At 51.5% G+C, this 15,185-nt stretch overlaps 1 protein-coding gene across 3 annotated transcripts in view; it reads left to right on the forward strand.

The window, feature by feature from the left end:
* The window catches only part of TPST2 (tyrosylprotein sulfotransferase 2), a 47,523-nt gene that overhangs the window by 7,472 nt on the left and 24,866 nt on the right, over window positions 1–15,185 (forward strand). The gene's annotated exons all lie outside the window — the stretch shown is intronic.

Raw genomic sequence — 15,185 nt, forward strand, 5'->3', positions numbered from 1 at the left:
GCAGCTACCTCAGCTCTTAATGTTCAGCGCTTTCTCTGCCTCTCATTGTTTCTCGTCCCCTGACCCCTGTCTGTGTCTCTCCCCATGTCTGGTTCCCCCACCCCACTCCCTGTCCCTATCTGTCTTCTCCCTCCCCCACCTGCTCCACTTCCCCTTCCCCTCCCCCCCTGCACACACACTAACGCGGCTCTTCCTTGCTCTTATTAGAAACTCTGTCCCACTTCCTTTGGCCGCGAGTGACATCCTGCCTTAGAACCATCAGAACCCGCACAGAGCCCGGGGGCTCGGCCAAGCATCCCCATTGGAGGTGTGGGAGACGTGGTGTGTGCGGCTTCCCTGGTGAAGAGAGGGAGGTCAGGAGGCCTGCCACCCTGCAGTACAGGGCTCTGAATCCCCACCCCCACCACCCGCTAACCCCACCCCCAGGGCCTCTCACCCGGCCCAGCTGGCCCCAGGCTGCAGGGGAGGAAGAGGAAGCCGGGGTTGGCTGCAAGAAGGCGGAATGCTTTGGGTTTGATTTGGTTTGGGGCTCCGTTACCTGGGGTGGGGGGGTGTCACCTTCCGTGGCTCCAGGAGTAGGTGTGAGGCCCCGCCAGGTCTTGCTTTTGCTCTTTGGCCACAGAGAGGCCATGAGCTCCTCCAGCAGGCAGCATGCAGTGTGTTCACGGCTCCCCCTGGAGCGCACAGTAGGCCAGCAGTGTGATCGGAGGGCTGAGAGTCCGGGGGAGAATGGCGAGATTAGAAATGGAGTCCAGCCCCTTCCTTTCGCGGATGGGAAAGCGAGGTCTAGAGAGTTGTGACTCGCTCAGGATCATGAAAAAAGGTTTGCAGGACAGAGTGGGGTCTGGGTCCCACACCCCCTGCAAGCTGGAGGCGGCAGGGAGAGCTGGTGGGTGCTCTGGTGGCCCCTGTGAGTGTCATGTGACAGAGCCCTTCCAGGAAGCGGGTGACTCGGGTTTGAGGCTACCTTACCCACTTGCTGGGGGTCTCGGTGAGGTCTTCCTCCCCGGGGATCCTTCCTGTCCTTCTGTATCCTCCAGGTGATGACACACGCCATCTCAAGGATTGCACAGGCGTCAGGTCTGTGGGGTCAGAGGTCGCTGACCTCACAGCGGGTGGACATCGTGCTTGCTCTCAGCAGGGGCTGTGGCTGCTCCACAAGCCCCTTCAGATCTGACTTCTCCAGGCTCTGATGGCACAGAGAAAGTCCCCTGGGAATGTCCCCCCACCCCAAGTACAGCCTTGATGTGTTTCAAGAAGACCAGTCCCATTGGCAGCTTCCCAGGTTGCATGGTGGAGCCCCACGTGGAACATGGGATTTCCCTGCTCAGTTAGAGCAGGAGCTTGGCATCCAAAAGCCCAGCGTTAAAATCTGAGTTTTACCATTTAGTGCCATGTGGCCTTTGGTGATGTTCTTGATTATTTGTACCTTTCATGTCTTCATTTTAAAGTGATCCTGTCATCACATACATCAGTGGCTTTTTGTGAGGATTCGTGGGGTCTCATTGATGCAGCAAATACTGTATGCTGGACTCTGTGTTAGGCACGGGAGAGCCAGCCAGTGAGCAAGGCAGACCGTCCCTGCCCTTGGGGAGCTGATGTTTTAGGCGAAGAAATGGACACGAAGGAAGATGTATTAGGGTTCTCCAGAGAAACAGAACCAATAGGAGATGGATGGATGGATGGATGGATGGATGGATGGACTGACAGACGGATGTAAGAGATTTATTTCAAGAGTTAGCTGGCCCAATGATGAGGGCTGGGAAGTCCCATGGTCTGCCGCCTAGCAGGCTGGGGGACCAGGAAAGCCGCTGGTGTAATTCAGTTCTAGTCCGAAGGCCTGAGAACTGGGAGCACCTGTGTGCAAGTGCAGGTGGATTTTTACCTCTGTTATCACCGTAATTATTAGAGGAGGTGAGAAGGGAAGGGAGGTGTTGTAGGAAGAAGGCACAGTGTCAGTAACAGTATAGGGACAAGAAGGCATTTGGTGTCAAAATCGTGATCGTCGTAGCTGGTGATCACTGATGCCCTGGTGTGTGCCAGCTTCTCTGCTGAGGGCCTCCTTGGTACAAACTCATCTCGCCCTCCAGGGACGGGCTTTTATTATCCGCATTTTCAGCTGCAGGAAACAGAGCACGGGAATAGGACTGCTTGTCTGGGGAAGTGGAGGGATGGGCTTCGAACCCCACCCACCATCTGGGAGGACTGGGGGCTCCAAGGAGGGGTTCGGGGAGTGAGACTGGTGGGGTCGGGGTAGGTGGGAAAGGCTGGAGTTTTGCCTTGAACCCCAGAAGTTTAAGCATGTCTTCATGCTGGAGACCCTGGGTGGTCTTGGGCTGCATGGGGTGGGGAGGTCCACAGCACGTCCTCTCATCATATGGGCCAGAGAAACCAGTGTGGTGTGAAGCCCCACAAGAGTGGGTGGGAAAGGACGGCTCTGCCCTGGCCCGCTTCTGGTGGGGTCGGCTGGTGGGTGGCACATTCCCGGTGGGGTTGGGCTTATGGCAGGAAGTGCTGGGCACTGTCAGATGCACGGTTGAGAGCCCACATTCTGGACAGTGAGGACACCCAGGTGTGTCCCTCTTCCCTGCAAGGAGGTGATTGCTCACTGTTGCCTTAACCCAGCTCTGCTCCCTGGGACCTTCTCCGCTTAGGGCCAGGGACAGCAAGAGCCCAGGCAGAGGGGTTGATGCCAACTGCTGGGATGTGCCTCTCTCTCCAGCCATTCATTTCTCAAATTCCTGACTCCCTATGTCTTGCCAGTTTCTGAGCAGACAGCTGCGTCTTTATCTTTTTGTGTGTGATGTTACTGAAACCTCATAATGACTCATGGGGCTGACATCAAGAGGAGCCCTGATGTGGTGGAAAGATAGGGCCTTTGGAGTCAGGCACACTTGAGTTGGCTTGTGCACAAGCTGTGAACCCTTGGGCCAACCCCTTCCCCTCTCTGGGCCTCAGTTTCCTCACCTGTAAAATGGGGATCATGTTGGTGACCATCTCTTGGGTTGCTGGGAAGATTGTAGGTAAAGTTATATGTACCTGATGCATAGAGGTGCTCAGTAATTCACAGTAATAGGAATTCTGTTGTTCACCCATTTTACAGATGAGGAAACAGGTCCAGAGGAATTCAGGGTTGCCTCCCACAGCATCTTGCTCCCTGGCTCTGTTCCTGGCAATGTCCAGGCAAGTCGGCCGATGGAGATCCTCTGCAGCAAGGTCCCAGGCCTCCTCAAGGCCCCAATTCTCTTCCCCACTTTTCTTTAGGAAAAGGCCATTCACTCACTCTGAATCTGGCCTCGCAAGTCAGTGAACCGCGAGAAAACACCCCTTCTTTCTCATGGGTTCCTCCCTCTGATTTTTAAAGTGTTCATGTTCTGAGCAGCTCTCAAAGTCTTTGAAATTTTTCCTCTTCTGCCTGCTTCAGGAGCAAGTGAGAGGGAGGAGGGTCTCCCGGTTGGTCCTGGGGCTGCATTTGTTCAGAAGGGAGGCAGCGGGCAGGTTAATGTCCCAGGACACTGGATTCCCGTTGATGTGCTGCCTCAGACCCAGGCCTGCAAACTGTGCACTTAAAACCCCCACCAAATCCCCCACCCATGAGAGGGTCTTCCGTCTTATCTGGAAACATTACATCAGCAAGTATTCATTACTTGCTTTGTTCTCGGTCAAGCCTGTCTACCTTTTTGGCCATCGGCCATTGCAAAACCTCCACAACAAAGACGTGGATGATAATACAATCAGAAGAGCCATAAACTACAATTAGGGGGCAGGGAAAGGAGGAAGTTAGCCAAAGACTTCCTAAGTGTAAAGTCTTGAAACAACCTTCTGACCTCTGGTAAGGATATTCTCCTGAGGAAAACTCAAATCCACGCCCTTGGGGCAGAAGTGAGAGTGGTTAGCTGGCTCCAGCTGTCACTGTGAGTCTTCAAATAAGACTTTAGAAATCAGTTTTGCTTAGTTTTGTCAAAACAAATAAAAAAAAAACACTCTGGGGCCTGGGAGGACACCACTTGAGTGGTAAGCGTGCAGAGGTCAAAAACAGCCTATTATGTGTGTATAAGTTGACTGTGAGTGATAGAATCCTAATTTAAAATAGTGAAGATGTAAAATAAAGGGATCTATTGGCTTAGGTAAATGGTAAGTCTGAAGGTAGATTGCCTTCAGGTATAGCTGTATCCAGGTGCCCTACTGTATCAGGGCATTGTCTCTTTTGCTCTCTGTCTTTTAGGCAGGCTTTATTCTGTGGCCTCTTCATTATCAGGCACGCTCTCCCCAGTAACATCTCCAGGCATACATCCTGCTAACTTAGCATTCTTGACTATAAGAGAGCCATTTCTCTAATAATTCTTGCAAATCCTGGGACTGATTCCTCTTCACCCACCTGGAGTCTCGTGCCCATCCGTGAGTGTCTGTATCCTCTTATTGACCAGACCTCAGATGCTGGTCTTGGGCATGGGGTCAGCCCCATCCTGGTCACAAGGACAGATCCCAGAAGACAGGAGAATGCATTCTCAGCAGGCAGGTTGGTTGACAGATGCCCACACCAGAGGTAGAACAGAAATGAAAGAGAAAGGCAGGCTTCGTGTCCTGGAGGAGAAAGTAGAGGCAGGCACTGCCATTAATGGAGCATTTACTCTGCTCCAACGTGGTACTCTGCTCCAGTAAGGCCTTTGTGTATATTTAGCCACTCTCCTCTTTCATAGATAAGAAAATGAGGCTCAGAGAGGTTAAGTGACTTGCTTAAGGTCACAAAGCTTATAGGTGAAGAATTCAAACTCCTCTCTATCTTCCTGCAAAACCCATTCTCTCATCGCTCTGTGGTATCTGGGGAAAAGTAATGATCTGCAGAGTGATCTCAGAAAATAAACTATGAATGCTTGTGGGTGTGTCAAGCTCTGTGTTAAGTTTAGGAATAGAAAAAGAAGTTTTCTTAAAGATGGCAGGACCCCTCAGTCCATGAGCTCCCTACATTCAAGAAGGGATAGACAGCTGTTACCATAGAGAATGGTGAAGGATAGGCATAGAAGGGTGCTTAATCGATTCAGTCTGGGGTGTTCAGGGAGGATTTCCTGGAAAAGGTGATGCTTGACCTGAGGCAATAACAGGCCAAGATAAGGTTGGGGAAAATGTATGCAGGTACCTGTTGGTAGGGGCTCTTGATAAACAGAAACCCATCTCCCTTGGAATTAAGTAAAAAAGTAAATTTATTGTCTCATGTTAACTAAAAAATTGAGGGGTAGGATTGGCTTCAGGCATGACTGGATCCAGGAGCCCAACTCATGTCAGAAATTCATGTCTCCATCTGTCAGCTCCGCCTTCTTGCGTTGGCTTCAGTCTCAGGCAGACTCGCAAGTGGTGATTAGAGACAGCCCCATACCCTACTTGTGTAACTTCTCCAGAGGATCTGGTAAAAGTCTCTAGCCAACTTTCACTGACCTAGATTGAGTCGTGTATCTATCCCTGAACCAACACTGGGGCCTGGAGCAGAATGCTGTCATTGTCCAGGCCTGGGTCGTGTATCCACACTCTCATGGAGCTTGAGAGAGATTGAGAATGTGGATCCGCAGATCAGGGGTCCGTGTGGCGCCCCCGTGGCTGATAGAAGTGACGTTCAGCCAGAGCTCAGGGATCAGATAACGAGGTCGCCATCAGCCAGGGGAAGAATGACCTCCTGAGGACAGTGGGGAGGCTTAGCCGCGTTGTTCATGCAAGTAGAAAGTGTCCTGCGCACCCTGAGAGAGGAGGGGTGGAGCAGAAGGACCTGGAGGGAGGTGATGGGTGGGGCTGAGCTTGGGATGTGCTAAGTTCAGGTCGCCCTAGGGAGTCGGGTATTTCCTGGTTGCCAAGTGGAGAGGGGCCCAGAGTGAGAATTCTACTCAGTAAATATTTGAGCGCCGCGTGTGTGTCACACACTACTCTGATGCACAAAGCACTCAAGGGCCCCAGACAGTGAGTGCGTGATACAGGAAGTCAGTTACGGGCCGGGTTAGCCAGTGGAAGGCGCTGGGGAGAAGAGACAACTGGTGCAGAGTCGCGCGCGCATAACAGCAAGGGGGCTGTGTGGCTGGAGGAGAGTGAGGCCAGGTGGAAGAGGGATGAAGATGGAAAGGCAAGGTGCAAGGGTTGAGCCTGTAGGGCCTGAGGACTTACGGAGACTGGCTTTTCCCAAGTGAAGTGGGAGCCACAGGAGGATTCAGAGCAGAGGAGGGCCGGGATGTGATTTGCATCTTCATGCAGTTATTCTGGATGCTAACGAAAAACGGACAGATGACAGGAGGGCAGAATCCAGGAGGCCAGTTAGAAGTTAGGCAGGCAAGAGATGAAGATGCCTTGGACCAGGGCGGTGAGAAGTGGTTACACAAAATACAAACACCCAGCAAGTGTGAGTGATGTGAAGTGAGTGGGTCCCGGCTCTGGTGTAGTGGGGATTTTTCTGTTGTGTTAAAATACGCACAACATAAAATGTACCGAGTTAACCATCTTTAAGTGTACAGTTCCGTGATATTAAACATATTCGTGTTGCTCTACAACTATCACCACCATCCATCATCCCAATAACTCTTTTCATCTTGGGAAACTGAAACTCTTAACTATGAAACGCTGACTCCCCGTCCTCCATCCCCTAGCCCCTGGCAACCATGGGCACAGTTTCTGCCTTCATGATTTCCATTACTCTGAGGACCTCATGTACGTGCAAATCAGTACTTGTCTTTCTGTGCCTGGTTTATTTCACTGAGCGTAATGTCCTCAGGGCTCATCCAGGTTGTAGCCTGTGTCAGGATCTCCTCCCTTTTTAATGCTGAATAATACTCCGTTGTACGGCTAGCCCACACTTTGTTGATCTGTTTCTCTATCGATGGACACTTGGGTTGCTTCCACGTTTTAGCGTGTTGGGAGTGACACTGCTGTGAACTTGGGTGTAAAAATACCTCTTCGAGACCCTGCTTTCAACAATTTGGGAGACATACCCGGAAGTGGAATTGCTGGATCATAAGGTAGTTCTGTTTTTCATTTTTGGCAGACCCTCCGTGCTGTTTTCCACAGTGGCCGTACCATTTTACATTCCTACCCACAAATGCACAAGAGTTCCCATTTTTTCTGCATCCCGGCCAACCTTTGTTATTTTTTTTTCTGTTTTTCTGTTCATTTTTCTAGCCGTTGCGATCCTGATGGGTGTGAGGTGGCGTCTCACTGGAGTTTTGATTTGCGTTTCCCCGATGACTCGTTGATGTTGAGCATCTTTTCATGGGCTTGTTGGCCGTTTGTATCTCTTTGGAGAAACGTCCTTTTGCGTCCTTTGCCTGCTTTTGAATCGGGTGGTTTGGTCTGGGATTGTTGAGTTTCAGGAGTTCTCTGTAGATCCTGGATATCAGTCCCTTCTCGGATCTGTGACTTGCAGGTAGAGTTTCCCATTCTGGAGGTCGCCTTTTTACCCCGTGGACAGGCTCTTTTGAAGCACAAAATGTTTGAATTTTCATGACACCCAGTTTGTCTCTTACCTGTGCCTTCAGCGTCAGATCTCAGAAATCGCTGCCTGGCTGTTTTGAAGGCGCTGTTGATAGGACTGGCTGCCGGGTTGGGAGGGTTGGGAGACACAGAGGGGAGCCAAAGCTTTTGTTGCCCCCACCCCTCTGCCCGAGGCTTGCAGTCCGAGCAGACTGAGCGGCCCCCCAGCTGGAGTGGGGTGAATGAAGGTGAGAAACCGGGACATGAGCTTTGGATGCATTCAGTTTGAGGTCCCAGCTCAGTGCCAAATGGAGGTGATGAGGACAGAGTTAATGGCTGTGTCTGGTGTCAAGGAGCGAGATGTGGGCTGGAGATGACAACCCCAGAGACCTTGGCCCACAGGGAGCAGAGGGAAGCCTGGCGGCTGGGAGGAGAGAGGGTGGCAGGCAAGTAGCTGTGTGAGACTCCTGCTCCCCAGGCCAGGATGGCTGGGTTTGGCGCAACATAAGGAAAAAGTCTGAAAACTTTTTCGCACCCAGGGGGAGAGACAGAGAGGAAGCCAAGTAGACATCATCTCCTTGGCCTCGGATCAGAAGCCATCCCAACCTGGCAGCTCATTTACTGAGCGTGGGTTGGGGGGTGGCAGTGCCAGGCGCTGGGGTGTGGGTGGCACCATTGGGGGCCGAAGCTTAATTCACCTTTATGTTCCTGGTGTCTGGTACCAAGCTTGGCCCTGGGGAAGTGCCTGGTGGCGAGTGTTAATCGAGCGAATGAATGGAGTCCTGTGTGTTCCTCTGTCACAGACAGGAAAGGTGTGTGGGTGAGGGGATGCTCGGCCGGGTTTGGTGAAATGTGATGCTTTAGGACTATTATATTTTTGAAGTCGATCATACAGACGGAAAGGTGCCCACTGGAAGGGGACGGCTCGGTGAGTTTTCCAAAGATCCACTTGCCCTTGTGACAGTACTCAGATCAAAAAGAGCATGTGCCCAGCATCCCCCTCTCCCACCTCAAGACACCTGTGCCCCCTCCAGGCGTGCCCCCACTCCAAGGGTCATTACCATCCCAGAGTCTCCTACTCAAGCTGAATTTCGCCTGTCTTTGTACTTTATAGGCATTTAAAGTATGAAGTGCTTTAGATACATAAAAACATATGTTCTCTCTCTCTCTCTCTCTTTTTTTTTATACGTTCTCTTTTGTACTGGCTTTGGGGGCCAGTTTCCTAGCAGAATCTCCGGTGAGATTCGTCCATGCGATGTGACGTTCTGGCTTGTCCTCTCCCCTGGCTGGTCAGGAGAGATGTGTTTATTTGTATCGACGTATTTATCCATCCTCTTGTTAATGGGTGTTTGAGTCATTTCCAGGTTGGGGGAGGAGGTGATTGCAGATAGTGCTGCCGGGAACGTGTTGATAGTTGATGTTGATAGACAGAAACATGAACCGTCAGGTGCCTATCTGATGATATCTACTGGAGTGGAATGGCTGCATCGCACAGAAGGTGCACATTCAGCTTTCGTCTCTTTATGCCAAAGAGTTTTTCCAAAGAGATTGTGCCAGGCTACTTTCCCACCCGTGGGACGTTTAACTTGGAACGTGGAACTTAGTATAATCCTCTTTTTTTTTTTTTTTTGGTAGCCTGTTAAGATGTATAGTGGCCCCACGTTGTACTTTTACTTTGCACATATTTCCCTGCTGCATAGTGAGATTGAGCGCCCTTTTGTACGCTTATTGACTATTCAGATAACCTCTTGGATGAAGCATCTCTTCAGGTTTGTCCATTTTCCTAATGGGTCGCCTGTCCTGTTCTTAATGATTTCACAGAGCCCTTTATATATGCTGGATGCAGACGTCTTGTTTGCCATGTGTATTGCAAATATCTTTTTCCACGTGTAAGTTCTTTTGATCAGTAAGAGGAGGAACCAGAGTTTTGAGCCTCCAAATTATTGCTTTGAAGAGAGTTCAAGCCCTCACGTGTCTGAACCCCAGTTGCCCTCTCTCAGCCCTGCCTAGTGCTTGGGGTGTAAACGGAGCTGTGACTGTGATTAGCATCTTTGTGGACATGAAAGAGCCCTGAACTAAGCCAGGCAAAACTGGCCCCGTGAGGCTTTTTCAACCTAAGTTATCCCTGTTTCTCAGGTCAGTTCTATAGATACCTGTTAAGCACTTACTATACACCAGTCTTGGGCAAGGCATTGAAAAATGCGGCAGTGAACCAGACTCAGTTTCTTCTCCTGGGGGAGGTTGCACTGGGAGTAAGTGCAGGGAGCTGTGGGAACCCCGGGGAAGCACTAACTAAGCTAGGGCATCACGGAAGGCTTCCTGGAGGAGGTGAGCTTCACGGTAGAGTAAACTCAGGTAAGTCTCTTCTGTGCAGGTGCGCACTTAGGTGCCTTCTGTATGCCAGGCACTGGTTCCCAGCCAGGGGTGATTGTGCCCCCAGAGACCCTTGGCAATAGCTGGAGGTAGTTTTGATTGCCACCACTTGGGGAGGGCATGCTACTGGCATCTAGGAAGTAGGCGCCAGGGATGCTGCTGTACATTTGACAGGGCGCGGGCCAGCCCCCTCTAGAATTCTCTGGCCCAAATGTCGAGCACGCTGAGGTTGGGAACCTCGAGGTAGACGATTACACAACCATGTGACATTGAACTGAGGGGAACGAGCGGGGGGACTAGGAGTATTATCCCGGGCAGTGGATGCCAGAGAGGGCTGCACAGAGGCCAAAACCTGGAGATGAATCTTGGAGGAAGGAGTGGGAATTAGCAGGAAGCAGGGGATGCCGATCAGGGGCCCGGATGAATCACGGGGACGGGAACTTGGGGCACGCTGGGAGGTTTCACTCGCGTCTAGGACAGGCTGGGAATGAGACAGGAGAGGGCTATGGGGACCAGACAAGGAAGGACTTCACCTGTGTGTCTGCTCTGGGAGCCACAACCTACACGTGACTGTTGAGCCCTTGAAACATGGCGAGTGTGACTGAAGATCTGAATTTTTTTTTTATATTAACATCATTTCAATTTAAATTTCAAAACAGATCCCCCATTCCGTTCTTGGAAAACTTCGAAATGTGTGTAAAACTATCCTGGGACGCGAATGTACTCTTTCAGCTGTAGATCTTATGAGCTCTAACTCCAGATCAGGTATTTCCTCTGTAAATTTATCACCTGCAGGGAGACGGGCTAGTAAAAGAAACACTCAGATTTCAAAGAATTAGTACTAAGAAAAAAGAGGATAAAATGTCTCCTTAATCATTTTTATATTGATTAATAATAATATGTTGGATATATTAGGTGAAATAAAATCCATTATTAAGTTTACTTTACCTTTTTTTTATTACCTTTTTAATGTGGCTGCTGGAAAATTGAATTCCACGTACAACTCACCTTGAACTTCTGCTGGATATTGCTGTTATAAACTCAGGGAGGAGCCGGACTGTCATGCTGGGGTGGAGGGCTCACGAAAGGGATTAGACGGGGGGTGATGTGGTCAGGTTTCTAAAGTAGCTATGCCCTTTGGCCGCAGTGGTGAGAGAAGGTTCCAGAGGACGGGACAAGACCAGCCATAGGGAGACAGCACAGCCTGGAAAGCCTGGGCCGTGGCTGCAGAGAGGAGCCCTGGTGTCCCAGACAGGTAGTGCCCGCTGCCAGTCCACGGGCAGGTGGCCAGGCTGGGCCCAGCGGGAGGAGGAGCGTCTGGGGAGAGGCGGGCACATCCTGGGACTGACCGATCCTTCAAAGAGGCTTCGCAGCTCAGAGCCAGCAGGAGAGCCCTCAGCCAGGACAGGTCTTCCTGCTCCTCGTAACCGCCATTCCTGAAACGCACCAGCCCCAGCTGGGCCCTCACCGCCACCCTGGCTGCTGCCTGGACCCCTCTCAGGTTTGACATCCCACCTGTTGTGGCCTGGCCCTGCTCTCCACTGTTTACCAACTGTGTGACCGTGAGCAAGTGGCACTCTCTCCCTGGGGGCCACCAGCTTTGCCTGGCCTCACCCTTGTTGTACCCAGAGAACAGAAGAGACCAGGGTTGCTCAGGGATGACAGGTCTTCCCAGAGTGGGTCTTTTTGGGATGATAGTGGATCCGCGGGGGAGGGAATGTCTTGTACTTTCTCCAGTCTCCAGGGTGCTTTCCCATCTCCAGTCTCTGCGCAATGTCCCCCTTTCGCTGCTTTGGAAGCTGAGGCTCAGAGAGGTAAAGTAGCTTGCCCAGGGTCACACAGCTTGACAGAGAGTGATCAGATGAGGAATCTGATCCCGTGGGTCCAAGGTCGCTGCTACTCCGATGGCCAGAGCGCGGTGTACGATGAAGGAAGGGGCGCTGCGCCTCTCTGACCTCAGTTTCCTCATCTGTCAAGGGGGGAGGATGGCAGTGCCAGCCACAGCCGATTGCCGGGAGGAGGTGGTGAGCTGAATGCAGCCATGCCAGCCCAAGGCAGGGCTCCAGCTGGCAGCTGCTGTTTGTTGACTGATCTGCACACAAGTCGTCCCAGCAGCCCCCTGCAGTGAGTGGCATGAGCCCATTTTTCAGGAGAGGAGACTGAGGCTACGATGTGTAGCTAGTGAGAGCAAAGCTGGAGTCCAACCTGCTCCTTGGCTCCAGAGCCCTTTCCCTCCGCTGTGTGGCCCCCATCCTCGCCCTTATCCCAGAGCCCTGGTGTTACATCCTGTGCGTGACAGGGGCAGGTTTGCCCCATGCCCCCAGGTGGTCCTTTGTCCTGGATGACTGGACATGAATGGGCACAGGCCAGCCTCCCCGGTGGTGTTTCCAGAAGCTCCCCCACCCTCTGCAGAGCCTGTTCTCTCTCGGGACTTCGTCCTTTGCTTGCTGAGGTGTAGCCCTTCTGCCTCCCAGCTTTGAGCTGCTCTCTGGGAGCCAGAGCGCTTGGGCAGGAAGCTGGCGTGGCACATGCCCAGAATGTGGCCAGATCCCAGAAGTCGGAGCTGGGAGAGGCCTTAGAAACCATCAACCCCAGGTTCTGGTTGTCTTGACGCCTTGTTCAGCCTCAGTTTCCACATCTGGAAAATGGGAGGAGTATTCAGCTTGGCAAAAACAGTAAAGTCTGATGATACAAAGTAGGTGCAGATGGGAGAATTGTAGACCGCTGGGAGGAGGGTCTTTTGGGGGGCACTGGCAGTTTCTGCTGAAATGTAGAGGATGTGTGGCCCCCAAACCAGCTGACTGCTTTTAGGTAGCTACTTAGGGTAGAGCCATGCTTCTCGAGTTTTAATGTGCCTGGGGACACCTGGGGTCTGGTTAAAATGCAGACTCTGATTCTGTACGTCCGGGAGAGGACTAACAAGCTTCCAGGGGACCCTGCTGATGCGTTAGCAAAGTCCTGGGGTGCCTCTCACTCATGGGCACAAGGAGGTTTATTCCTCTGTGATACGGTGCATTGCATCAAAGATGAAAACAGTCTAAGTGTCCATCAGGAAGGCATTGGCTGAGTGAGAGGTCAGCCATTTCCCTCTGGGGATGCTCTGAAGTGACTGAAAACAGGGAGGGAGATCTGCTGGGGTCCCGCACTTCAGTGCATCTTGTCTCCCAAGAGGAAGGCAGCACCCTCTGAGTGCCCAGGGCTTTGCCTGTGTTATTAACTGATATGGCCCCGTGCTAGAACAGGGCCCGGTGCACAGTAGGTGCCCGTGCAACGTTTACTGCATGACGGAATCAAGATGCTGTTATGGAAAGACCTCCCCAACCCGGTGTGGAGTGAAGCAAGTCAGCTTCAGGAGATGCGTGATCCAGGGCCTCTCAGCCCTGGCATTACTGACATTGGGGCTGGATGATTCTTTGGGGTGGAGGCTGACCTGGGCATTGCAGCATCCTTAGCCTCTACCCATAAGATGACCCTGAGTTGTGACAGCCAAAATTGTCCCCTAGACATTGCCATTTGTCCCCAGAGGGGCAAAATCCACCCCGGTTGAGATCCACTGGTGTGGTAGGATAGCATGTGGATGGGAGGGACGGATGAATGGAAAGATAAAAGGATGGGTGTTTGGGAGAGAGGCCTTATGTTATTTCTATTCAGATATGAATTTGGCTGTAACCTCATAGAAAGCAGGTGTGGGTGGCTTCGCCAGCAAACTGGTTGACAGCGGTTACCTCTTAGAAAAGGGGAACGAGGACAGGGTTGGAGATTTTGCTCCAAGGAGACTGAAGCCTTCTCTGTTATTATTAAATATGGAGGTGGTACCTGTGACTTGAGTAATTAAGGACATTTGAAAAGTAAGAATGGCACAAGGACCCACTTCTAGGGTGTGGGGGTTTAATGTGCACCTGACACGCCCAGTGCAGTGCCTGGCGCACAGTGGGAGCGCTGTCAGAGGAAACCATTGTTGGTTTACTGCATTGCAGCCATCTGGCTGCATCTTAGCAGATGAAGCAGTTGAGATCTTTGCATATGGGCAAACTTGAGCTCAGAGATGGAAAGGGACTTTCCCGAGGTCACCCAGCAAAGTAGGAGCGAGGCTTGCTGGAAACCAGTCTTTCTGGCTCTGGTGTAGGGGCCATGTCTCCTCTGTCACCTTGTGGCCCTGGCCAGGTGTCTGGGCCTCCTGGTCATCACCAGGCTCTGTGGGCTGCTCAAGTGCCCCAGCTTGTTGATCACTTGATGTTCACCAGTCCAGCTGATACCCAGGAAGTGGGCAAGCCTGGAAGTGGCAGGGGTGTAGCCTGTGGGAGTTGCATTGTGGTTTTGCCCAGCAGCACTGGGAGGACTGCCAAGGATGTGGAGCCTGTGATGGTGGAAAGATCTGGAAGATATGGAAAGATCTCCCCAACCTGGTGTGGAGTGAAGCAAGAAGCAGTCTCTGTAGGTGGGCACTGGCTGCTAGCCCCATATAGCTTCACAGTCATACTGCTCCTCTCCTGCTCAAACACTTGCCATGGCTCCCTAGTACCCAAATCTAAATGTCTCCCTGTACCTGTTGAGTAATAATAGGGCCTAGAGTACCTACTGTTTGGTAGGCAGGATACAAAGTGCTTTACATGTGTTACCTTATTTAACCCTTACAAGAGCCATATGGCACTGTGCAAGTCTGATTCTCATTGTATAGAGGAGGAAACTGACACCCACAGGAGCTAACCGTGTTGCCCAAGGTCACGTGGCTCATGGCCCTGCCAGGATCTGCAGTCTGATTCCAGATCCAGACTCTTCACCAAGAGGCCAGCCTGCCTCATCTTAACAGGAGAATGAACCAGCACGATGCCGACAGAGAGGAGTCTGGGTTGGGGTGTCCAGAAAGCCAGGCCCAGGCCTGGCTGCTCCATGACCTTGCTGTGTGACCTTGGCCATACTCTGGGCTTTCTCCAAGGCAGACTCTGTATTCCAAAGCTCAAGGCTCAGTGTTATGCAACAAACCTAGAAAACACCCCCATTCCATTTTTCTATTCTTTTACATCACATTATTGTTAAATATCCACTGTAGAATAGTTAGAAAATTCTAGAGAAATAAATGAAGCCCAGTTAGCATTTTAGGGTGGACCTTTCTGGAGTATTTTCCCAACATCAATACTCACCAGAGTGGGATTGGGTAACCTTTTTATTCTCCAACGTCGCATCCCAGATGTCCTGCAGGGTAACGAGTCCTTTCTTACAAATGTATGCAGATCTGTTATGGTTGTACTGTGGAGTATGTGGTTAGGATATCTAATGAGAGATGATGATAAATTAAGAGCTGGTATTTACTAAAATCCTCCTGCTGTGCAGTCCTGCCCTAAGCACCTACTGCAGTGGTCATCACAGCA

This window comes from Vicugna pacos, chromosome 32 (assembly GCF_048564905.1).
Source record: "Vicugna pacos chromosome 32, VicPac4, whole genome shotgun sequence".
Lineage (NCBI taxonomy): Eukaryota > Metazoa > Chordata > Mammalia > Artiodactyla > Camelidae > Vicugna > Vicugna pacos.